Raw genomic sequence first — 26,421 nt, 5'->3', positions numbered from 1 at the left:
AGATTCATATGCTCCTTTAATGAAACTGATCATGAAGTATTTCAGCTGTGAGGGCTAGTTTTCCCGTTTATATGCTTATCATATCAGACTGCTGATGCATTTTACCAGGGTGAGGATGATGAACCTCCCGTACTTCATGTACTGAAACATTGAGAAGACGACCACCCTAGTATAACACAAGACTCCTCAGCAGTAGTTCAATGTATATATCATTTTGCTCTCATTAAAATTGTGGTCATCCATGAGCTTGGCTTACAGGGCATCACTTGGGAGGACTTCATTTGTCATGAGTTTTTCACAGCTCCTCAGGGACCTTCATAGACTGTACATGAGACAGGTGGACCTACATATCAGCATGAGGGTCATGAGACATAGACCGCTAGTATGTTGGTGTTTATCACTTATCAGAAGGGCACTAGACGGTTGTTCGCAACAGCTAAGTGTTACACTAAAAAATGTCACCATGACTATTTACAGTTAGTATGGCTTAATCAATAGTCATGCTATCCTCTTAGGCAAGTCTTATGCCTCTACTCTCCATGTCAAACTCCAAAAGAGAGAAAGTCTTTTATAAATGTATTTATCTCTGGGGACGCAGGTTCTCTCAACCTTACCTGCGGGGACGCACCCAATGTTCACAAAAGCTGCGTCTTTGGACGCTCTGTATGTAAAGGGGCAGGTGCGTCCCCCTGTAAAGGTTAAAATGCACAAGTTTCATCTTTAAAAAGTCACTTGTGGTCATTTCTAGAGCATTCTAGAAGGTTGTTCGACGTGTATTGAGCGCCTCCAGATGGTTCATGCACTCCTACCAAAGAGGAACTTATCCCATCAATAAGGGAACTATCCCATCCAAAGAGGGGATTATCCCATTGATGGTGGACCTGATTAACTTCCTCTTGAGCACTATAAATACAGGCATTGGGCCAGAAGGAGAAAAGGTTGAAAGCTATACATTTCTAAGGGTAAATGCTGCAGGAATTAGGACTCCCATTTAGAAGCTTGTGAGGAGAGATTGCCATCTCTGCTTGTTCTATTTGGAAGTGGGTGAGCTTTGTCAAAGTAAAGGAGAACTCTTGATGGACCCTGGGAGGGACTTGCACAACACCAAGGCTCAGGTTGTATTTGTTCCTTTTGTTACCTATTAATGCAAATGAGTCCATTCTTCTCAATAACTTGTTATTTATGAGTTGTTTCATGTACTCCTTGGTCTATGTGTTAAATATGTTTTATTCTATGAGATTATCAAGTGCTATTTAATCGTTTGATTGTTAGTGTATGCAGGTTTCAAAGTGAAGGAGGAGCTCATCCGGATCAGCGGAGCTGGACTGCTACAACAACGTTGGATTACAGGTAGGATCTAAACACTTGATTTCCCGTATAGTAAATGCATGTTTAGAGAAGGATTGCTCTTGTTTGTCTTGTTTGTCACTAGAGAGTCTTAGGCTCCTAGGGAGGTTGGTTGTGTCCGCACAATCGACTCTTTCCGCCTGACAAATTGGCGACTCTGCTGGGGACTCCTTTAATGTGAAAGTCTTTTCCTTTGTATGAACTTTGCTCTGAGAAAATTGGTTTATTTTTCTGGTTTTTGGCTTTGTGACTTTGTTTTTGGGTGGGTTAGCTTAGGGTTAGATTCATTTTGGTTTTTCTTGAGTTTTTCAGTAGGACGCACCCTCTGAGTGTTGCAGAGTGCGTCCCTGGACGCACTGTCACTGTGTACACAGAGCGGGCCTGCACCTGTTCTAACGGGTTGCCTGCGTCCCCTGCTAAAGTTTGAGAAAATTCCATTTTTTGCATTTTTTCTCTTAGATTTTGCTTTTTCTTAGTTTTTACTGCCCAGATTCGTTAGTCCCTTGTCAAAGATCTTCACCTGAACTTGTTTCGATAGCATTGAGTGTTTTAGTGGATTTCATGGAAGTTTAAGCCCTAGGGTTTGATTTTTGAGTAGGTCTTGTAGTGACTTTGGCGGTAGAAGTTGTCAAGCCGTAGATCTCTCTGGTTTTGTCAGCATTCTAAGAAGTCAGACCTGTCATAAATTCTACCTGTGAGAGCAACTTACCATTGAGTTGTCTCTTTGGGCAAATTTCGAAGTGCTTGTTGATTGAGTCTTGAATTCCATTTTACAAAAAAGAACAAAAAGATTTGAGTTTTGTTTTGACTAGTCTTTTGATTCTGCATTAGCTGGTCCTTGATTTGATTTTGGTCAAGTAAAACAACCTAGAATCATCTTTGTGAGCTTTTGCCTTGTTAGGTTTGCTTAGAGTAATTTCCTTTTTGATTTGCTTGTGAGTCAAGTTTTCATAGTTTTTATAGCTTTTAAGATTGATTTTCGTTACAATAGATTTACATGCTTTATTAAAAGGAAAAAATACAAAAACATCTCCTTTGAAAAGTTTTGTTTCAAGTAGCTTTGAAAAGTTTTGAAAGAAAAGGAGTTTTTTCGTGCACATAAGGAGTGGTCATGTTTGTATGCTTGAAAAGATAAAGAGAATTGTTTCTTTGATTGTCTTTTCTAAGGAAGTGGTTTTCTATAAAATTTGCATCTCTCAACTCTCTTAGTTAAGAATTTCATTGAAAAAGAAAAAGTAGCGTAAATCATCTTAGGTGCATCTTTGTAGTGGTTTGAGTCGAGTCTACACACCATTGGTTTCACTTCCGCTACCTTTTGTCTTTAAGAAAAACCATAAAATTAACACTTAAAGTAAAATCGACGTAGTAATTTTTATTTACTAGGGTTCTGAAACACCAATTTAGATCAGGCTAGTGTCTTGGAGTAGGTGAGTAATTAACTCTCCAAGACAACAAAACCAAACAAGTAGCTTATCTTCTGATAGAATAAATCCAATTGTCTCATTTGTACTATGGGAAAGCTCCTCTTAAAGGAGAAGCACGAGCTCGTGTCCGAACCAGTGAGGGGATCAATCCCCCCTTGTTGGGAATGATGCCAGACACACACGTATTACAAACGGTAAACCTCAGATTAACCATTGTCGAGGAGCCAGGGGTCACTTATCGGTAAACCTTGGATTATTGTCAAGGAGCCGGCAAGGGGATTGAGCTTGCTACTCTGCCCTTGCGTGCTGTCGGAGTTTAGACTGTTCCCCCAGGTGCATTTGTTACGGTTGGTAACCTTAGTGACCATTATCTTTAGGATTCTACCGAGGTGACGGTGGAGGGAAGGTCCCACTGTACCTGGAGCAGACGTCGGCTAGACTCACTTGGATTTTCTGGGGGGTTCACTTCACTCGAGACGGTTAAAGTGGAGGAACTTGGTCCAGTCTATTCATTAAGCAGGTTGCCGGGGTAACTGTTCCACCCGCCACTTCTGTACTGAATCCAGCGATGTTGGGCTTCATCACCAACTAGCGCTTTCGGTCTGGAAGGCTACTGTTTGTGCTTGGTTTGACGCCCTAGATTCTTTAGGCGTGTGATTCAAATTTGTTTGGTTCTTTAGAGACTTTAGGTGGTTTGATTTGAAATTTTATTTTGTTTTCGTGTGTAGTAGTTAAAAGTTTTTAGCTGTGGCGGAATTACCGAGACAGTCCCGTAGACTTCGGGGCCAGTCTCCTGAAGTTGTTTTTGTGGCTGAATTGTTGAGAAGATCCCGTAGGCTTAGGGGATCACCTCCTCAAGACGACCTGGGTAATCTAGAAGGTTTAAAGGTCCTTGTAACTCCTCCTAGTGGCAGTAGAGTAGGTTCACCGGAAGAAGGAGAATCTTCCTTGGTAGTCCATTCAGATTACCAAGGTTTAGAGACAGGTTATAATCCCGAAGCTGTTACAGTTTCTGAGCTTGTTGGTAGTTTTTCGTCTGCTAGTGATACAGGTGAAGAACCTGAAATATCTGAACCTGTTACTCCGACTTCTAGTGTTCCTGATTCACCGAGAATAGAAAGAATTATCACCGAAAATCTTCCTACTGGTTTGATTGCTATCGAAGAACTTGCTCCAGAGGAAGAAATAGGCGTCTCTAACCTTGAAGATCAACTTACTATTGATCTAAGGGAGCGTGAACCTATCTTTTACAGTCCTCCTAGAAGTACTACTTGGTACCTTTCGTTAACCAATTATTTAGACAACTTTGGGCTAGGTTTTTCTACACCTCGTACTCCTTTTCCACCTGGAGGTATTCATACTCCTGTAAATATGTCTGGTCAGTCGTCCGTGTTTACTCAAAGTCCTGAATCTTTCTTACACGGCGGTCCTTCTGTTCCCACCGGGTATCAATCACTTTCTGGTACCTTTGCGGGGTCATCTCCTCAACCCATTGATCATGGGTTATTAGTTGGAAACAGTGGTAATATACCATTGGGTGTAGGAGACATTTACATGATGTCAGGTTCAGTTCCCGTTTCCCAACCTCAAGGTGGCCAATTACCGCCTGGGGGGCAGCCTCAGTTAACGCCTGGGGGGCAACCTCAAGGTACACAAATCGTGTCTGGGGGGCAACCTCAAGGTCAATATGCACCTATGGTGCAATACATGCCTCAAGGTCAACCCCAGCCTCAATATGTACCCCAGGGTCAACCTCAGTATCAATATCAACCTCAAGGATGGCAACCTCAAGGATGGCAACCTCAAGGGTATCAACCCCAAGGGTATCAACCTCAAGGGTATCAACCCCAAGGTTATCAACCTCAAGGGTACCAACCTCAAGGTCAAGGTCAACCCCAGTATCAGTATTTACCTCAAGGTTATCAACCTCAAGGTCAATACTCGAGTCAAGGTTATCAACCGCCTCAAGGTCAGTCATATGTTCCAAGTATAGGAACTGCACCTTACAATTATCAATCCTATCCTCAATCCAGTTATGGATCTCAGTATCCTCAACCTGTTACGGGTCAATACCCTGGAATGTTAGTGTGGGATCCATCACAGGGTCAACAGGTGTTGCAGCCAAGTATACAGTCGGTACCTCAAGCTGGACAACCCGTAGTTTCTGGTCCACCCCAGCAACCGCAACCTGTCCAGTCAAATGTTCAAACTTCTGTAACCTCGGTAGTTACTCAGCCGCCAATCGCACCTAGTACTCCATCTCAAACGGCTGCCGCAACTACCGCCACATCTACCATACTTACTTCTGGAGTATCAACGGCTCCAGTTTCTACTGTCCCTGTGACCACTCCTCAGACATCTTTACCGTTGTCTGGATCTACTATTCAAACCACGGTCCAGATGCCTGTAGGTCAGCCTGGTATAAGTACGGTTGTCACTACTCAACCTCAATTTGTTCAACCTCCATACCAGGGACAGTACCAACATGGGCAAGCTGTCCAACAGCCGGTTTACCAGTATCAACCGTATCCTGGGTACACTTATCAACAACCTCAATAACCCCAGTACGGTCCGGTTAATCCTGGCTTTCCAGGAGGATATAATATCCCAAATGCGACTCCTGTTCCTAGTTATCCTGGATATCCTCCTCCTGGGGCTGGTATTGTGACCCAGAGTTTTAGAGATCCTAACCGGCAGTTACCATTTATTGCAACTTTGGATTTACCAGACTTGACGAGCCTAACGAACGATCCAATTCAATATCTTCAGTTCTGGCCGCCAATGCCAAATAAGTTGCCCAGTGATATACCCAAGTTCGAAGGTAAGTCCGGAGAGGATCCGTCCAATCACGTGATGACTTACCACCTCTGGTGTGCTTCAAATTCTATCTCAGATGATTCGATCCGCTTACGTCTTTTCCAGCGTACACTCATTGGTCTTGCGGCCAAGTGGTACATTGAGTTACCATGGGCCTCTTTTTACAATTTTAGCCAGTTAGCTACCTCGTTCTTAACTCACTTTCAGTTGCCGGTCAGATACGATAACGGCGCGGAGTTATTAACTTCACTAAAACAATCGACGTCCACGTATATTTCTGATCACATTCATGAGTGGAGACGTCGAAGAAGGCTAGTGAAAGTTTTTATCCCGGACAAAATCTTAGCTGAATGGTTTGTTAAATCATTATTACCGAAGATTACTGAAGATGTAGCTAAGGCCGGAGTAGTTACTGTACCGCTAAATATGTCAAGGACGCTCAGGATCCAACGAAACATTCTGATTCAGAGTTGAATTTAGGGAATATTTCTCGTACTATTCCCATTGATGTTTCAGTGAAGCTCGGAATTGAGGAAAACATTCATATAGGTGCCGCATGTATAGAAGATGAAATCCAAACTTACAAGGCCCTATTCCAAGAATTCTGCGATGTGTTTGCCTGGTCTTACGAGGAAATGCCAGGAATCGATCCTGCCATTGTTGTTCATGAAATAAAGACCTACCTGGATGCTAAACCCATCCGGCAACGGTTGCGTCAGATTCACCCTCGAAAAGCGGCTGCGATTAAAGCAGAAGTCGAAAAGCTGTTGAAAGCAGGTTTCATATATCCGATCCCGTTAACAGATTGGGTATCGAATATTGTTCCGGTCAACAAGAAACAAGGAACAATAAGAATCTGTATCGACTATAGGGATATAAATCGAGCTTGTCCAAAAGACAACTATCCTACGCCTTATATCGATCAAATTATTGATGATTGTGCCGGAAGTGAAATGTTTTCCTTTATGGATGGTTTTTCGGGCTATAATCAAATCAATATTCTACCTGCCGACCAACCAAAAACGGCATTCATTTGTCCATGGGGGACATTTGCTTATTGCAAATTACCTTTTGGGCTTAAGAATGCCGGGGCCACTTTTCAATGGGCGATGTCTTACGCATTTCATGACATCAAGCACATTGTGCAACCGTACCTCGATGATTTGCCTGCTCATTCTTTACATCGAGTTGATCACCTTGTCCACCTACGAGCAATCTTTATGAGGTGTAGGCATTATCGAATTCGGTTGAATCCCCACAAGTGTGTTTTCTGTATAGAAACAGGTCGATTGCTAGGATTTGTTGTTTCAAGAGCCGGCATTCACGTCGATCCCTCGAAGGTCGAAGCTCTCATCAAATTGCCTCCTCCTTCGAGTTTGCGCCAACTCCAAAGTTTGCAAGGGAAAGCGAACTTTTTACGCCGATTCATCCCAAACTACGCCAAGGTCACTAAAGGTTTTACACGGTTGTTGAAACAGAACGCACAATTCTTTTGGGACGAGATTGCCCAACAATCTTTTGATGCACTAAAACACGCGTTGACCCATGCACCATTGTTGCATCCTCCCAACTACAACCAGGACTACTTCTTATACCTCGCAGCTTCGCATTCCACCATTGGAATGGTGTTAGTTCAAGAAGATGAATTCGGAGCGGAACATGTGATATATTATCTTAGTAGGACCTTAAATCCCACTGCGTTAAAATATTCGCATGTGGAGAAATTGGCCCTGGCAGCCGTTCAAGTTGTCCAGCATTTTCGTCACTACATTCTTCTCCGTAAAACTACAGTTATTTTGGATTGCAACCCTATGATTTATATTTTGACAAAACAACTGCTAGGGGGCAAGTACTCTAAATGGATCGTTATCCTGCAAGAGTTCGACTTGGAGTTCGAGAAGTCCAAGTCTAAGAAATCCTTAGTTTTTGCGGAATTGATGTGTAATTTCCCGTGTGCTGACACAGAGACTGTGGCAGAGGAGTCCATTGCGGACGAATCTTTGTTTCTTATCAGTACTGTAGATCCGTGGTACGGAGATATAATCATCTATCTCCAAACCCAAACCTTTCGGCCTGAAGCTTCAAAGGCGGAACGTCGAAAAATTCGGTTTCAATCCCAGCAATACAAAATTATTGGAGATACACTTTATCGCCGGGGGGGCAGATTTAGTTTTTCGATGTTGTTTAACTCATGGAGAGGCTGAGAAGGTTTTGAATGATTTTCACTCTGGAGCATGTGGCGGTCATATGTCTGGGTATGCCACATCTCAGAAGGTGTTGCGCGCTGGCTATTTCTGGCCGTCTATGTTTAAAGATTGTATCATTGCAGTCCGGAAGTGCCACAACTGTCAAGTGTTTGATCGCAAGATGCGTGCACCACCTGCTCCTCTCCACCCTATAATTGCCGTTGGTCCATTCGCCAAATTGGGTATCGACTTTATTACTTGTAACCCTCACTCGGCCGGGGGGCATGCGTATATCATCCTCGCGGTTGATTATTTCACTAAATGGGCCGAGGCGATGCCTACATTCGACGCAAGTGGCAAAACAGCTGCAGTTTTCGTATTCAATCATATTATAACTAGGTTTGATGTCCCACAAGCAATCATTACTAACCATGGGAGCCATTTTCGAAACATCATGATGACTGAGCTTACAAGCCAGCTTGGTTTGCGCCACGATAGCTCTACTCCTTATTATCCGCAAGCCAACGGTTTGGTTGAGTCTATCAACAAAGTTCTAGTTATCATGATCCGACGAACCATTGGTATTCATCGGTCGAATTGGCACAACATGTTATTTTCAGCGCTATGGGCATACCGAACCTCAGTGAAAACTTCAACAAGGTTCACTCCTTTCCAGCTAGTTTATGTCTTGGAAGCTGTGTTACCCATTGAATGCGAAATCCCATCACTTCAAATGGCTGTCGAATTACTTCCAGCTACTTCCAAAGAGGAGAAACGTTTATTGTACTTAGCTAAATTAGATGAGACTCGACGTGACGCTACATTGGCAATCGAGACTCACGCGAAGCGAATGAAAGCTCAGTATGATAGAAATGTGACCCCTCGAAGTTTTTCGGAGGGAGACCTAGTGCTATTATATGATCAAGCTAACGATAAGCTAGGTGCTGGAAAATTTGTTCCTATGTGGCATGGACCCTACATTGTAAAGCGAAAGCTAGCAAAAGGGGCTTATGAGCTGGTTGATTTTGATGGGGACTCTTTGGGTAAACCCAGAAATGGACTTTACCTAAAGAGGTATTATGCTTAAATGGTGGGTATGGAGAATTTTTAGTTAGATTAGGTTTTCTTTCTAGCTAGTATGTTTGTTAGTTAGTCAGTGTGCTTAGCTTAGAGAGTGTGTTTTTCGTTGTTATTCTGGCTTATCTTGGTTTTACTCTTGATATTGCAGATGTCGACGCCTCTCCAAACATACATTGGATTTGCTGATGGTGCTTGTCGTAGTACACGGAATATCTCTTCCACAGCTTGGGTTATCTATTCGCCCTCTGACGAGTTAGTTTCTATGCATGGGGTAAGCCTCGGTCAAACAACGAACAACATTGCAGAATACAGTGCATTGGTTGAATTATTATCCGAATCTATTTCATTTGGAATTCGACGTTTGATAGTGAGGTTAGATTCTGAACTTGTTGTATTACAACTTAATAGAGTATATGCCATTAGAAATCCTGTGTTATTAAGGTTGTTTTTGAGAGTGCGTCTCTTGGAACGTGAATTTGATTACATTGAATATCAGCATATTCCAAGGTCTTTAAATACATTAGCAGATGCAATTGCTTCTCGAATGTTGGACAGACATTTACGATAAATCATGCAAGTAAATTTAGAAACATTTCATCACATATGTTAAACAAGATAAGCCAGTAATAGTGATATATATATAGATAGGAGTGTGTCAAAAATATACATCGTCTTCGATCATAGGTTGAGAAACACCTTATGATCAGCAAAAATGATAAAGTACAAAAAGTCAAAAATGTCACATGTGTCTACAAAGTGACTAGCCAATCACTGGTGGTGCTCCCTATACGACACCACTGCATAGGCTACCTTACGCAAAAATCTCCTAAACGGTCCAGGGACAGCGACTACATAGCGCTGAAGTCTGATAGGAATATCATCCATGGTAGTCTCAGGCATATCCGCCGTCAGACGCTCTAGATCATGCTCCAACTCAGCTAGTGTCTCTGCAGCCGCGTCCTGTGGGGCCGGTACCGGTGCAACTAGATGTCCCCTCTCAAAAGGCCGGAGGTTGGCTGGGCGCTGTGGACCAACATCTACATTTTGAAAATTTTTACTGTCAGTTTTGAGGCGATATATATAAAAAACAAAAAAAAAATACATAATTTGAAAACTTGTGAAAAATAAAGTACCTCTGTCATCCCATTGTTCTCCCTGTGGAAGAACCGTGTCCGGATCACCTCGAAAATCTACTCTGGCGTACGGAAAGTCCTGGATCGAAAAAACCTGGTCCTCTAACCAGTGAAAATAACTATCAGTGAATCGAACAACCGCCGCGCCCTCGTCAGGATGCCGAGCCATCACCGCAACCCATCGTACCAGCTTTGGCTCCCGAGGACCCAAGATATCAACAGTGAGTTGCTGAGGGATCAGCATCGGAACTCTCTCTAAGGCAAAGCTCACGACTAGAGGCCCATATCCAAAGGTCTTCAGTCGTCCGTTCTTTGCCCTAGTCAGTTGGCTCTTCATATTAGCCGACACAGCATCACACCAGTTGAAAATGGTGCCTTGGTAACAGTCAATCGCCATCCGCATTTGGGACCCGGAAGCAATATGTAAAGCGGCTGCGCCGCAAATTCTGGTAACCGTGAAAGCTATAACTTTGAGTTCACGCAGAGAGATGTGTTTTATTTCCACGCCTTTCGCATGGTGTGCATTGGGTGTGCACCAATCTGCCCGGAGACTAGCAAGGGATTGGCCACCCGGCCTAGTCCCGGCTAGATTGAGTTGCTCACCTCTATTCGGCAAGCCAGTGAGAAAGTATATATCAGAGGGCTCTATCTCGAGCTGGTGCCCTCCGATGTAAAAGCATTGTTCTTGAACGTTCCATCTCTCAACTAGCCATTCTAAGAATCTTACCTGAGCCCTCATGCCAGGTATGGCCCAGTATTTATATAACCCGCATGCTTTTAGGGCATCAATGGAAGGTTGATGTTCAATTGCGGCTAAATCAATGTCCTCGTGCTCTCTTTCTCTCCAATCCAACATGATGAGTGCCCTACACACCAAGAAGCGGAGATTAGAATTAATTTGGGAAATTTTTAATGGTTGGTTTTGGAGTTTGGGGTTTCAAATTCCGCGTTTTGCGGAGGACGCACCCCGCGTTTAGAACACAGGGCGTCGAGACGCAGCTGGCCTGAAGGTGGGCTGCGTCCACTGACCTTTTTCCTGTACAGGAAAAAGTCAGGGGACGCAGGTCACCCGAAGGGCACCTGCGTCCACCGCAGAGCGCGCTTTGAAACCCAAAACCCCCCAAAAAATCAAAACTAAAACCTAAAATACAATTTTAATCGGATGAAATTGAAGAGTAGGATGTTGTAAAATACCTGGAAGAGACGGCGTTCGATTCTGACGGTCGGATTTTCCGCAGCAACCACGGGAAGTTTCTTGCCAAAAGCCCTTTTTTCAACCTCAACAGTAAAATGGTAAAAATGACATGGTAAAAAGTCTTTTTATAGGTTTTTTGGATGAATTTGTTCATTTTTCACCATGGAAGGATGTTTTTCGATGTATTTTTACCTATCTTAAATAGGTATGAGTAATGTGTCGTTTTTGTGCAGGACAAAGGGATTTAGAGGGAAAATTGTCATTTTTCACAAACCAAAATATCAGAGTCATCTTTTAAGCCCTTTTCTGACTCCTAAAAAATGAAAAGATTGCCGAGCGTTTCTTTTACACTCGTTAAAACGGAATTAAAAGACGGTCCCCTTATAGCTCTTTTCTGACCGTAAAATCAGGAAAAGATTGCCGGGTTTTTGTCGTTTCAAACTCGATACGGAAATAAAACGACGTGTCCTTGATCGCTTTTTACTTTTCAGGTCAGTGGCACTAATTATGAAAGTACTCCTCGGTCGCAAGATCAAGCGGTTCCCCCAGGTATTATTTTATACTTTTTCGGGCTTGAGGGACACAAATCTACAAAAAAGTTCAACTTGGAGTCTTCTTAAGTTTTTCAGACTCTCTAAAATTGAAAAACGCCGATTTTCTCCTATACTGGGCTCGTTAAACATTTCACAGTAAAGGACCTGTTCAATTACAAACGGGAACGAACCACTCCTTCCTAGGGTTCGAATCAAAACTAGGATGGACTCATCCGAAGGATGAGCTTATAATCAAGCATATGTTATCCTCCTCAAGCTTGTTAAAAATAAAAGAGGTACTTGCCAGAAATGGTGGGGGAAAAGAGAGAAGAATGAACCTGTTTGTTATCTTTTGTCTCAGAAGAAACTTTATTACCACTCTTGAACACGACACTTTTCATTCACCTGGGTTGGGAAATCCTTTACCTCACAGTTGATCAAACCACTTTGAAAGTCTTCAGCCGGGTTCCGGGGATTAACTTTGAGTTATTCATCACCAAGCCATCTGTCGTGTCATTATGTGTTCAAGAGGTCTGCAAGAAAAACTTTCATCTGCAAAATACTTGTCATCCGTTTGACCATCCCTGAGTCAGTCCTTACAGCAACATTTCTTCAACTTGAACAATGATTTCGTGTTGCGGGCTTGCCTGCAACGGGTCGCTTTCTATCGACATCAGCACATTATCTAGAGAGATGACTTAGAAATCGTCAGTACCTTGAAGTCTGCATGCATCAATGGCAGGTTTCTCGCCTTTGACGTCAGTTTACATCATTGACTTTCGATCAAAGGATTCCGTGAAATGTTCGACATCAACTCATGCATTCACATCTCATGGATTGTACTGGGTACTTTGAGAACCATTGACATTACTGGTGGTCTCTCTCACGCTTGTTAACAGTTTACATCATCGACTGGTAATCAAGTGGTTTCTACCATGTTCGACATCAACTCATTTATTCACATGGCTAGAATCGTACCAATTCGGGAAGTAGAAATGAAGACCCTGGATCTAGTTTCCACCATCCAGGCTGCGAGGAGTTTTGTATTCATTATCTAAGTAGACTCATCATAAACAGATGGTTGCGCCCATACTGTGTCTACAAAATTCTATGATTATGATGTACTGCAAAATCATTCCTGTATCAGAGTAGTTAGTCTGTTAGTTAAAATTTTAATCTGAGTATGGGAATGCCTACCTCAGTGATGATATAATCTTATACATGTATTTTGTGTTGAAAATTGTAGGTTCCGACCAGGCTCTCCACGAGATAATCCTTGAAATGATAAAGCGCTTCACCCTTCCTAGATAATACAAAACCCTAATCTATTACAGACTTCGCACTTTAGGGGGCAATCTGTTACACTAAAAAATGTCACCATGACTATTTACAGTTAGTATGGCTCAATCAATAGTCATGCTATCCTCTTAGGCAAGTCTTATGCCTCTGCTCTCCATGTCAAACTCCAAAAGAGAGAAAGTCTTTTATAAATGTATTTATCTCTGGGGACGCAGGTTCTCTCAACCTTACCTGCGGGGACGCACCCATTGTTCACAAAAGCTGCGTCTTTGGACGCTCTGTATGTAAAGGGGCAGGTGCGTCCCCCTGTAAAGGTTAAAATGCGCAAGTTTCATCTTTAAAAAGTCACTTGTGGTCATTTCTAGACCATTCTAGAAGGTTGTTCGATGTGTATTGAGCGCCTCCAGATGGTTCATGCACTCCTACCAAAGAGGAACTTATCCCATCAATAAGGGAACTATCCCATACAAAGAGGGGATTATCCCATTGATGGTGGACCTGATTAACTTCCTCTTGAGCACTATAAATACAGGCATTGGGCCAGAAGGAGAAAAGGTTGAAAGCTATACATTTCTAAGGGTAAATGCTGCAGGAATTAGGACTCCCATTTAGAAGCTTGTGAGGAGAGATGCCATCTCTGCTTGTTCTATTTGGAAGTGGGTGAGCTTTGTCAAAGTAAAGGAGAACTCTTGATGGACCCTGGGAGGGACTTGCACAACACCAAGGCTCAGGTTGTATTTGTTCCTTTAGTTACCTATTAATGCAAATGAGTCCATTCTTCTCAATAACTTGTTATTTATGAGTTGTTTCATGTACTCCTTGGTCTATGTGTTAAATATGTTTTATTCTATGAGATTATCAAGTGCTATTTAATCGTTTGATTGTTAGTGTATGCAGGTTTCAAAGTGAAGGAGGAGCTCATCCGGATCAGCGGAGCTGGACTGCTACAACAGCGTTGGATTACAGGTAGGATCTAAACACTTGATTTCCCATATAGTAAATGCATGTTTAGAGAAGGATTGCTCTTGTTTGTCTTGTTTGTCACTAGAGAGTCTTAGGCTCCTAGGGAGGTTGGTTGTGTCCACACAATCGACTCTTTCCGCCTGACACTAAGCGAGTATTATCTCCACCCGGGGTGGAAGGGGTCTCACTTCCGTCATCAGCACAATAGATTCACGACAAAGGAAAGAGGCCGCTACAGGATGAAGGACCATCAGGTGAGCGGGAGACTGATTTCATTCTCATTGAGGGTGATGATACAGATATGGGCCCGTAGACCACAAATCTCAAAGAAGTCATTCAAGAGCATTAGGTGGACATCAATGCCTTGTCTCTCAACTTGGAAAGGGCTAAATGGACAATACAGTACTTGGAGCAAAGAAATAAGCAGCTTGAAGATCAACAAGTCATTATGGAGTTGCAAAACATTCGGGAGAATTGCTAAGCTGCCCAAAGGAGGGGGTGGAGCTCACTTCACTTGAACAAGAGGTTAATGCCGATTGGGAGTCATGGCTTGAAAGACCCAATATCCACTTGGAGAGAAGGTTAGAAAAGGCTATCAAGGAGAAGAATATGTTGAGAAACATGGGATATCATTATTTGTCAAGGAATATGGTGTGCCAAGCTAGAATCAGGAGCTTGAAGGCAAAATTGAAGAGAGCATCAAGGAGGAAAAAGGAGCATGAAGGACTTCAAATATTGGCTAAGGCTTCCTTGGCCCAACATAATGCTTGATGAAGAAGACTTAGCCCAAATTTCAAAAAAATTGGGGCACTTTTTGCTCGTTTGGAAATTTTGGCACAAAAAACAGGATTTTTTGCTCTATGCACCAAGCCACCTAGTGCTCGCTTTTGATAGGAGCCTCCAAATGAAAAAAACTTACTATTTTTGGATTTGGCATGAAACAATATGCTTGCCTACCAATGGCCAAGAAATTTGGATAGGTTTTGACCCCTCAAAAAGGTCAAAAACACTCAAAAAATGACCTCATTGCCCCTATTTTGACACACAGGAAACAGTGTTGGGAGAACTGAATTTTGGAGGGGCAAATGGAGGCCAAATTGGAAAATTCCACTTGGGTTGGAAATTAGACAGGAAGTCCTTGACAGAAAACACACTTGGAATGAATTTGGACACTGAGAAGGCCTTCAAAAGTGGCTCCAAACATGCGCTACGCATAGATAATTAGGCACGACACATAGAGGAAATTTGGACTAGTTTGACCAGGAATGCTCTGTTTTCGCCTAACTTTTTCTAGTTTGATGTTTTCACCTTCTTTGCGTCAAATTTGTGATGTAATTAAATGTACATGGATGGATCATGATGTAAATATGTCAAATTTTCACTTATGGAGGTAGATTCGTCAGTTTAAAATTTGTTTGAAACTGAATGAATTAGTTCCCTTGTTTCTAGAGGCATGTTGTTCTGTTGTCGGATTTCTAGTTCTCAGTTTAGAATTAGTTGAAACAACTCTTGAACATGTGAGCTCGACCCCTAGAGGCTAGGATGAGCTATGGTTTGTCTATATTATGTAGTTTTTTGGTCATTAGCATGGTTGGACTTTTGAGAAAGCCTTGAGCTTCATTGTACACTCATACCAACATTTTGGCTAAGGAATTGAGACCAAGATTTGCAGCACTCTTTGGGATCCCTATGGCATTTTGTTTTGGTACAATGCTTTTCTTTTTAATTGTGAATTTACTTATGTGTTATGTATGACATTATCTATCTTGTTTCTTCCTGACTAAATCAAACAAGAGTGTAAGTAGAATCCATTGAAATTGTAGTGCTCTACTTGAGGTTTGCTTTAGTTTGTTGATGTTTTCAGCTGTTTGGAGAGGATCCATGGCTTCTCTAGCCCTATTCAACTCCTCACCTATCTAATCCCTCCATCTCATTCAATTTGAAGTGCCAAAATCAGTTGCCTACCTTGCCCCATTGAGACCTCTGCAAGATTGAGCCTCATTCCCCACGCCCAAAATCTGTCTTTCCATTAGAGCCAACAAACACATCATTTTTTCCAATCAAATTCTTTGCACATCTACCTAGTCTAAGATGAGTAGTTAACTTAGTCATATCTCAAGCCCTTAATGATCATAATTTGCTGAGATTGACCCAGAGAGAGCCCTCCCGACCTAGTAGGGCTAGCTACCAGGTTAAGCATGGTTTGATGTTGGCCCTGGATCCTACCTTCCTCAACCTGAGGTAAATATAGGCACTAACACTCACATTACCAGACCTGTAACAACCATTTCATATTGAGATAGATGCCTTCAACTATGCTATTGGTGTGGTTCTTACTCAACATAGCCATCCAATGGCTTACCACAGTGAGACACTTTCAAACACAGTCTTCTTACCACAGTGATACACTTTCAGACAGTTTGAAAGTATCCCACTTACGACAAAGAAATGTATTCCATTGTGCAGGCCTTCAGTCAATGGAAGAATTACATTTCGGGGAAGGAAAAAATCATCGACATAGATCACCAACCTCTATAGTTCATACAGACACAAGGGAAGTTGCCGAACAATCACCATAAAAAATGGTCCACATATCTGCAACAGTTTCATTTGAACATTAAGTATAAGAAGGGCAACACCAATAATGTTGTTGATTTCCTCAGCTGACCACCAGTCATGTTTTTAATAATTTTGTTCGACTCCTATGGACATGAGACATCGGGGTGGCCACATCTTTATAAAAGTGATCCAAAATTCAACAACATATACCAGACACTCTTGGAAGGGAAGAAAGTTCAAAATTTTCACCTTCAGAATGCACTGTTATGCCACTTGGGACACATCTATTTTCCTTCAAGTGAGTGTGCCAAGATGATTTGGGAGGACTCACTATAGTCGGATCGCAGGACATTTTGGAGTAGAGAAAACAGTGCCAGTATTGCATAAGTATTTTTATTGGCCAAAACTTCATTAGGATGTTGGGAAGTACATTAGATCCTACACCACCTGCTCCATTTCCAAACCAACCATCAAGAAGCAAGGCCTGTATACTCCTTTACCTACTCCTAGTTGGCCTTGGGAATCTGTCTCCATCACTTATATGTCGGGTCTTCCTTCTAGTAAGCATGGAAACAATTGCATTTTTGTGATAGTCGACAAATTCTCTAAGTTGGCCATCATGGCGACATGCAAGAAGAGTATCAGATGCCACTACTAAGCTCTTCTTTGAGCAAGTGTGGGTACACTTTTGGATCCCACATTCCATTATCTCAGATCGAGACAAAATATTATTGAGTGTATTTTGGTCAAGTCTCTGGTCGATGCTGGATACAAAACTTACTAAGTCCTTGACTTTCCATCCCCAAACTGATGTCCAAACAGATGTTGTCAATAGGATGATCATACACATTCTGTGCATGTACAACTCAAATCATCCACGCACATGCGATGAAAGTCTCCCCTATGTCCAACAATGCTACAGTAGAGCTCTCCACAAATCAACAGGCCACAACCCATTTCAGGTAGGGCTGAGATTTAAGCCATTATACCCCATTGACGTGGCCATGCGATTTGCAGCCACTCAGGTAGATTTGACTCACATGAAGTCCAAAGCTGAAAGGGCTAACAAATTCGTTGAGTGCATTCAACACATCCGCTAATAGGTCCATGATATATTGGACAGAGCTAATTCTAAGTACAAGCAACGCCATTATCAATATTGAGTGCCAAAAAAGTTCCAAGTGGGTGTCAAAGTTTGGCTACATTTGTAGAAGGAGTGCCTTGATGGACCCCACCATAAGATTTTCTCACTCCGATATGGGCCATACACCATCACCAAGGTCGTCGGTGACAATGCCTTCGAGCTTAGCATCCCATTGTTCCTTGGTATCCACCCAGTGTTTAATGTAGATCGCATTTGGCCATACTTTCCACCATTCTTGGACACATCTGACATTGTAGAACAACTCACACCAATAGAGCTCAACCCGAACGACATGGAATGTGCAACAACTAATGAAATCATGGACACATAGATCAAGAACACTCGGCAACAGAGGATACAACTATATTGAGTTATCAAAGTAGGCCAACTCCTTCACCAAGGAAAATGGCTCACCAGGGACCAAGTTCAACAGAAGTTTCCCCATATCATGGAGGAACTCAACGCAATGGGGACCATTGCTTCCTAAGGGGGGAGGACTAATCCAAGTGGATTTTGGTGGCCACTCGCCTATGCCACTTGGACCCTCCCCATTGCTTCTTTTAGTTTTTTAGTTTCCTTAATTGTAGCACAATTTACTATTTTTGGTAGTTTTTCCAGTCCTAAATTTATGGATCCATTTTGAGGCCCTAAATGACATTTTTTGGCACAATTTCACTGATAATTGCTAAAGAAATTATGTCGATAGTTGTAGTCCATGGATAGATATTTCCAATGAGGTATCATACGCATCAAACAAAGATAATATGACCAAGTTACGACCCCGGGAAGTTGGATGCCCAACAAACACCAACAGGGCCCATAAACTCTTGGTGTTACATCTCCACGGGTTAGGGTTTTGGTTGTTTAGGATTTTTTCTTATTGTTCAATAATAGAAAGGCCCTTCAGCCTCATTGTAACTAAGTTCAGAGGCATGTAGTCGCCACATCTCTTCTTAGAGATAAAGTACCATTCCCTGAGCTATCTTATTTCCATTCTATTTGTAGGCATAGTTCAATGTTTTTTTGTATTAATGAAATGAAGTGTTTTTCTGTTGCATCTCTATGTTTATGAGTATATCTATAAGTTGTAGCGTTCTTATTTAAGTTCAGATCATTAGAGTTGGGGACCCTATGTTGAGAATTGAGAAAGATGACATCTACTTCCTCAGTAGATTGTCATGAAGAGGTGTGTGAGCAAACTTGACGTGAGGAAAGGTTGATCCTCATAACATAGGTGATTTGATCCTTAGCTTTTGCTCACTAGGTATATCTAAAATTAGAAATAGAATTCCAATCAAAAGGGTAAGGGAAAGACCATTCAGGTTGATCTTATGGATGATTGTTCGATTTCTAGGGGCTAAAAGCCAACATGTAGCAACTAAGGCCCAAATGTTGCTAGCAGTGGATTGCAAGTAGACGCAAGTATTTGATTGGTGTTAGAGTGGCCTTTGTTCTTTCCATATTGTTGTTAATTATTCATGCACATTTTGTTTACTTAATGATAACTTGGAAGTTGATCTTTTTCTTGTATATTCAATGATGTATTGTTGTCATCTACTAATGTTTGAATCAATTGAAGTATATATGTTGTAAAGGTTATGTTTTCTCTCTTTTGAGTGCAATACCAAACTTTGGAGCTAGTTGGAATAACTTCTCAACCATACTCACTGCTCCAACTATCTACATGAAAGGATCATCAGGTAACCCCTTACCTCTACTTTATCAATTTTTTCTTATCATTTACATTGTTGAATGAGTCAGACCATAGCTTGATAGATCCCTTGATCCATCTACCCTACGTTTCCAAGAAAACATGAGAGTGTTTTCTTGTTTTTCCATCTAATCTTAAATCCCTATAACATAATTGGTGATTCCACTAGGGAGGCTGAAAAGACTATCAATTCTTCCTTTAGTTCACTTTGGGAAAAAATAGGGTAGAAGATGTTTCCTTTGCTTTATTGCTTTCTCCCACTTTAGTATGCTTTGCTAGGATATACAACATCAATGGATGATCTTGAGGCAATATTTTCCACCTTTCTATAGTCCACTCGAGTAAAAAATGGAGTCACGACAAGTCAACTCACGATATTTTCTCATGGCTACGTGAAGGTTAGGTAATGCGGTCCTCATGAAGATACAAAGTGCTAACTTCTAGGCTAACAAATGTTACTCGCACGTGGTCTGCATTAACATGCTCTATTATGGTCTTGTAGAGTGTGTTACAATGTAAAAAAGCCTGAAACAAAGGTGTATCCTAGTCACCAAGATGATCTTCTCCTCTGAGCTGATGAGAAGATATTTTCTTGTATAACATTATTACATTTATTATGAAAATTAGATTTAATGCTTATATAGATATTCAATTACAAAGAGAAAGTGATTTTCATTCTTTATTTTATTCATCTTATAAATTTAATAAATTTATGTATGCCAATATGTTTCATGTCTTATCTATACCGTATTTTATTATACAACTAATAAAAATTTGATCATACAACTAAAAAAAAATATTTTTTTACTATGTATTTTTTCCCTCTGAGAAATTATTATTTCTTATCCTTTCCTCTCCTCATATAAAATTATTATTTTCTAAATTAAAATTAATGTTACACTCTAAATACAATAAAGTTGGTATAAATACATTAAGGAAACCAACTGAAATAATGAAAAAAAAAATTAGGGAGGCATGGCAATAATTGAAAATAAAATATAAATACAATAAGGAAACAAACTAAGATAATGGAAAACAACATTTTAGTCAACTATGACAATAATTGAAAATGAAACTCTTATAGTACGGGGGTCCTCACACGAAGACTAAGTAGTCGTTGAGAACATTATTATCTACTCTATCAACCATATAACCATTGTTAAGAACTTAGTCATGTGAGTGGTAAACTTTGGTATAACAATTTTTCTTCATCAGGATTTAAGTGTCCTTATATCATGTAATATGTGGCATATATCATGTAATAAGTGTAAATTATAATCCAATTATAGTATACTCGAGTCACGATGGTGAGCAATATAGAATAAACAAGCCAATGAAATTTATATATAATTTTTAATTTATATATTTAAATATAAAATATCTTAAATATTAATTATAATAATAATTAATGATTTAATAAAATTTATAATATATTTAGTCAAACAATATATTCTCATTTTTTAAATTATTTTATCAATTCATTCATATATATATATATTCCTATACGAGGCATATTGACAAAACTATATTGACAAAACCAACGTTGGAACTAGGCTGTGCCAACACTCAAATGGAGGTGGTTGTGGTTTTTTTATATAAAATGGAGTTGACTCCAACTTGATCTTAATTTAGATATAAAACTCTAAATAAGTCAACATTCTCTAACTTAAACCATATAAACAAACATTAGTGCATATGCACACCTCCTATAATTTCCCTATTATATTATTTCAGCGCGCTCATCACCACCCAATTGATGTATAAGTGCTTAATTTAGAGAATAAAACCTTAAGTCAACATTCTCTAATTTAAACTATAAATAAAAATACTTTCACATCCGCTCCTCTGTTTTCCACCATTCTCCTCTATTATTTCAACAAGCTCACCATCCCCTCGATTCCCTACACAAAATTGAGGAATAGTTTATTCGTGTGAAAGCTTTCATGAATTGGGAGTCTATTGGAATGATATTTTGAACAACTTCATGGGTCCCTTACCTTGTTTTTATATGTAGTGAGGCCCACCACCAAGAAATGTAAGAACTGCATATTGTATAATAAATATGGGTAGATAAGGAATGTTGGGATATTATCAGGGAGAAAAGACAAAACCACCACAATGAAAAGACTAGTGTAAGTAAAAAATAAGTGAGATTTTTCCTGGGTTGGGTTGGACATGGTATATTAACAAAATAGTAAGAGTGGGTGTATCAACTGCGCTACCATCTCTATTATTTCCATTACACCCAACGATCAAATCATTAGAACAATAAAATGATTGAAATCCCTACCAAATTCAATGCATTTTGCAGAGATCTAATGAATCTATTATTTATATAGAATGTCCATTTATAGAAAATTACAAACCCAACAAAACCTTTATAGTGATGACATTATCCTTGAAAGAACGAATGTGAAGGGTTAAAAACTCCACCACGTCCTTGACCTTAGCTCAAGACATTTCAATTGGAAAGAAAGAAAAGACTTTTGTAAGTTATATTAAAATGTCATGTTTTTTTAATTGTATATTATTTGTCATTTTTGTTGGTATAAATTAGGTATATTGATAAAATGTGTAGTGTTAGAATATTATAATGTATGTTGTAGTTGAGGAGGAAGGTCAATGCTTTAAAATTGATATTATTGACGGTTAGTATTGTTTTTTTGTGTAGTATATGTATGGTTTAAAGTTATGTTATTTTAAGTAGAATTTATTTAGTTTATTAACAATTTCAATAAGTAATATAAGATATAGTATTGGAGGAGGTTTAATATATGAATTAATGAGCATGGTTGTTTAGCATGTTTAAAATATTGTGTGAATCGATATTCAAGGATAAAAATGATTATCTATAAGTGATTTGTATTATTTTTAAACCGTTTTGGGTATTTGATGATCAATTCACTAAAATACATCTAAACATAAAATCACTATATTGATTTATGCTCTATTATTATCTTTTATAACTTTTATGCTTTAATAGAAATAGGAAATCACACAATGAAAATAGTTATATACCTTAGGATCGCAATTTCAGAAAACTAACGATCAATGATGCATTGTGCTCTCTATCTTGTTATATTATGGATATTACAATATATATTATGAGGTTGTCCAAGTGTATTTCCAAGCTATGAGACATTATGTTCTTCTATATTCTTTAACATTATGGTTTTGTATATCTACTCTCTTATTATACCATCGACACTCCTACACATACTATGGAACAACCCACATCTAATGAAAAGTGAAAAATTTCCCTTGTTTTTACTAGGTTTCTAAGAGTTAGAATTATGTTTAAGTTTACAATTATGAAACCCAGATGGGACCTCCAAAGTGCTTTTAGAAGTCCTTAGCATGTTTTCAAACATTACTAACCTTTTTTGTACAAATATGGTGTCATGACATGGTCACCACATGGATCTACGAATAATATATTTTTGTTACTTTGTCGGAATTTCAACTTTCATGCAAAATTCATTTTAGCTGCATGATAATTGGTTGGAAAAATCTCAATGAAGAGAATAATTTTCACCAAGAGTAGTGTAAGCTATGGAAACCATCAATCATTGCAAGGCCAAAAACATTGTTTAATGCTTTAAAAAATTGTGAAACGATGATGTTCTAAAATTTGACAAATCAAGAATATCTCTAACATGTCTCAAATCCTAATCTCCCTAATCTAGAGAATTAATAAATTCGTAATTTTATACATATGTAGGTTCAATATGGATGATTCAGTTAGATCATGTGTATTTACATGCAATACTAGATGAGTCTCTTTAATTGATATTGCACTCTTTAGTTTCTAGCAATCACAAAGGAGTTTTACAAAATAATGTGTTATAATTTGTATCTGGATCGAGGCATATTTTTAAATTTAGTAGATTTAGAAGCAAAATGTGAGTAAGTTTGAGAGTTAAGGTCAAAGCATTGCTAATAATGACCATGAAAATCATAGAAGAGATGGTATTTACAAGCGATTAATTCAATTTAAGTTACCATGGTATTGAGAGCTCCAAACTCTTTTAAACATAGAATAAACCTTAGTATTTTTCCTCCAAGACCTTATATACCAAGAGCCTTATGAAAGGGCAATGATTAAATAAAATTCCATAAATGTGGGTTGTGCTTAATTTTAACATCTGTAGATAGAGGTTTCCTAATTATATTAAAATATAAATGTGTAACTCAACTCAAACTATAATCAAATTAACAAGAGAAACATATGTTTTCATTATACATTTAGTGAAATTGGACTTCAATATTTTTTCATTCTATCCTTAGAAGAAATGGTGAAGAATACAACCAAGTAATTAACTCATTATAATACTAAATTAAACTACCATGCTCTGATCTATTAAACTACTAATTTAAATTATTATTAGGTTAGTCTATTGTGACATAGGTCACAAAATGTCATGGGAGGTAGAAAAGAACAAGGGAGTGAATTACTTAGCTTTTCCAAAGGGGCTAAGTAGATCTAAATTTTCCTATTTTTGGTTTTTAGACAAGAAATAAACATATGAACTTACACGCATAGAAAACCTCTAACATATAAGACTTATTACATTAATATGTGACATGACACTAATTATAATAATGATATAGGGGCCCATTGATATCCATAGATGTAAAGATTATTAGATGGAATATTATAAAGATGTGACATGGTTTATTATTGATTACATGTGAATTTTGGATGGGCACATAAAAAATATGAATATTTTGATGGCTTAACATATACATTTATTGAGTAAAAGTGTTCATTATGGATGGGAAATTCCTTCCATAAGGGGCATTTGAGCGAGATGATTATCTAAAAAGATCAATTATTTTTTTCCTTGGAAAGCCTTTCCAAAAAACCCTCAAAATACTTTCTCGTGATCCATAGATGATAAACAAAGAAAATTATCAACCTCATTATAGAAACCAACCTTAAAAGGAAAAAGAGAATTGAACCAATTACCTCTCTAACCCAAAAAGAATAATTTTATTTATAACTGATAATTGCTTGAGCTAAAAGTAACTCTTACGGATAATACTTTTATTTCTCTATATAGATTTTTCAATCACATCTACAACATTTTGGAATTGACCATTAAAAAAAATGATGAAAATGTTTCCAAAACCCTAAGACAATTACATGCCAATAATAAATTAATGATTAAAGATCCACAAACTCTCATATAACACATATAGGCATACATAGCCATAAATGACTCCAATGCTTGGTAAATCACAAATATCTCTTACTTCACTAGCATTGTATAAATGGATTTACCATTACCCTATGAAAAGTAACCCAAAAAAAAAAGAGTACAATATCTAGATCCACTCATGAATGGATGACTATTGGCTCAACTTCCATTACCCACATATGGACGATTATAAGTGTACCCACCTTCACCATGAGAAGATCCAATATCCTTTTATGTATTTATAGGTCTAGAGGCATATTTTTGACATATTTATTTAATGTTGATATTTTTTGCTTCGCTGCCAGAATCATTAACTGGTTTTAATTTAAAAAATATTTGAGTTTTTATTAAATTATTTAATCTGTAATGTATCCGCTTTATAAGTAATCTTTACATCACAATAAAGAAAAAAAATCAACTAATATTGAAAAGATATATTATCATGAAGAAAACCTCTTGAAAATATATTATGAACCTATTTAAAGAAAATCTACCATAGGGAAAACTCGAAGCCATCGAATTTCTTTCAGCATTGACAATTTAGGTCAAATTTTTTAATGAAAATATATGAGGTTGCGTGTGATTTTTTTCATTATTTATAGCATTACTTTATATTCATTTTATTTTTAATATATTAAAAATAATTAAAATTAAAAAAAAAAAACATCAAATTAAAATGAATATATATTAATATTTTATGATATATGCGATTCCTTATTAACGCTCACTAATAAATGATATTATAAATAAGTTTGATTTTTTTAAATTATATATATATATATATATATTAATTTTTTTTTTTATATTTTATATAATATAATATTTTAAATTAATATATTTTAATAATTATAATGGTTAATGTTTATTAAGATTGATATTATGGGTAGTTTAATTGGTGATAGCCATCTTATGAAGTATTATGTAAAGTACGTGATTCAAGGTTCAAATCTTTTCAATTTAGTTCCTGAGCCATGTGTCGAGGTATGTGTGGTTTCACTTAGAGGTTATAGCGACAACAATTTCAATTGACCTTTTGTCATTTGAGTATGAGCCCAACCTACTTTCCAATTCCTCCAATGACCAAAAAAAGAGAGTAAAACATTCCCTCATATTAAATTGGTTTATAGGACCTTAAGAAAGTAAGTGATTACTTAGAATGTTTTAGAATTTTATTTTGTGCTTGAAAAACCTTAAGAAAAACTTTCTAAGATAACCATAGTTTTACTAAGTTAAAAGGTTGAGAAGGTTGGATGTGTGACAGATCTTTCAAAACTAAGATATAATCTTAGTATATGCTAAGCATTCTAATAGAAATTGTTTTTCATATTCAACCTTCTTAGTGTTACAAAGGTGACAAACTCTTTATCTCAAGGTGTTTTGGGAATTGAACAAAGCCAATTTCACTATGGATCTCATGAGAATTACTTCTTATTTTGGAAATGTTTGTTTTCTTCTTTACACTCGTCAAAATAGAGTGACACTAAAGTTGATCACCTCCTTATAATATATTAACTTTATTTTTCTCTTTAATTCTTTATTGTACCACATTTTATCCTAAAAGTTTTATTATTTAATGTTATATTTATTTTGCAAAATGATCTTTTCCTTTATTTCCCAATGGTTTACTCAATACTAGGCATCTGTATTTCATTTATAACACCTTCTTCCAAACCCAATAATGTAATTATCAAAATTATGACTAATTGTTGGTAAATGTCAACGTGAACTTTATTCATGTAATTATACTCAGTTTTAATGAAAAATATTGCCAACTATCGAAACGATGGATGTTGAAGGTGTTTTCATTGATGTCAAGGGAAGGGGGAGTT

The sequence above is a fragment of the Pinus tabuliformis genome, chromosome X (genome assembly GCF_031772625.1).
Source record: "Pinus tabuliformis cultivar Carrire ecotype Pingquan chromosome X, CPIR1, whole genome shotgun sequence".
NCBI classification, from domain to species: Eukaryota; Viridiplantae; Streptophyta; class Pinopsida; order Pinales; family Pinaceae; genus Pinus; species Pinus tabuliformis.
The sequence above is the reverse complement of the archived record's forward strand: the minus strand, read 5'-3'. Positions refer to the sequence as shown.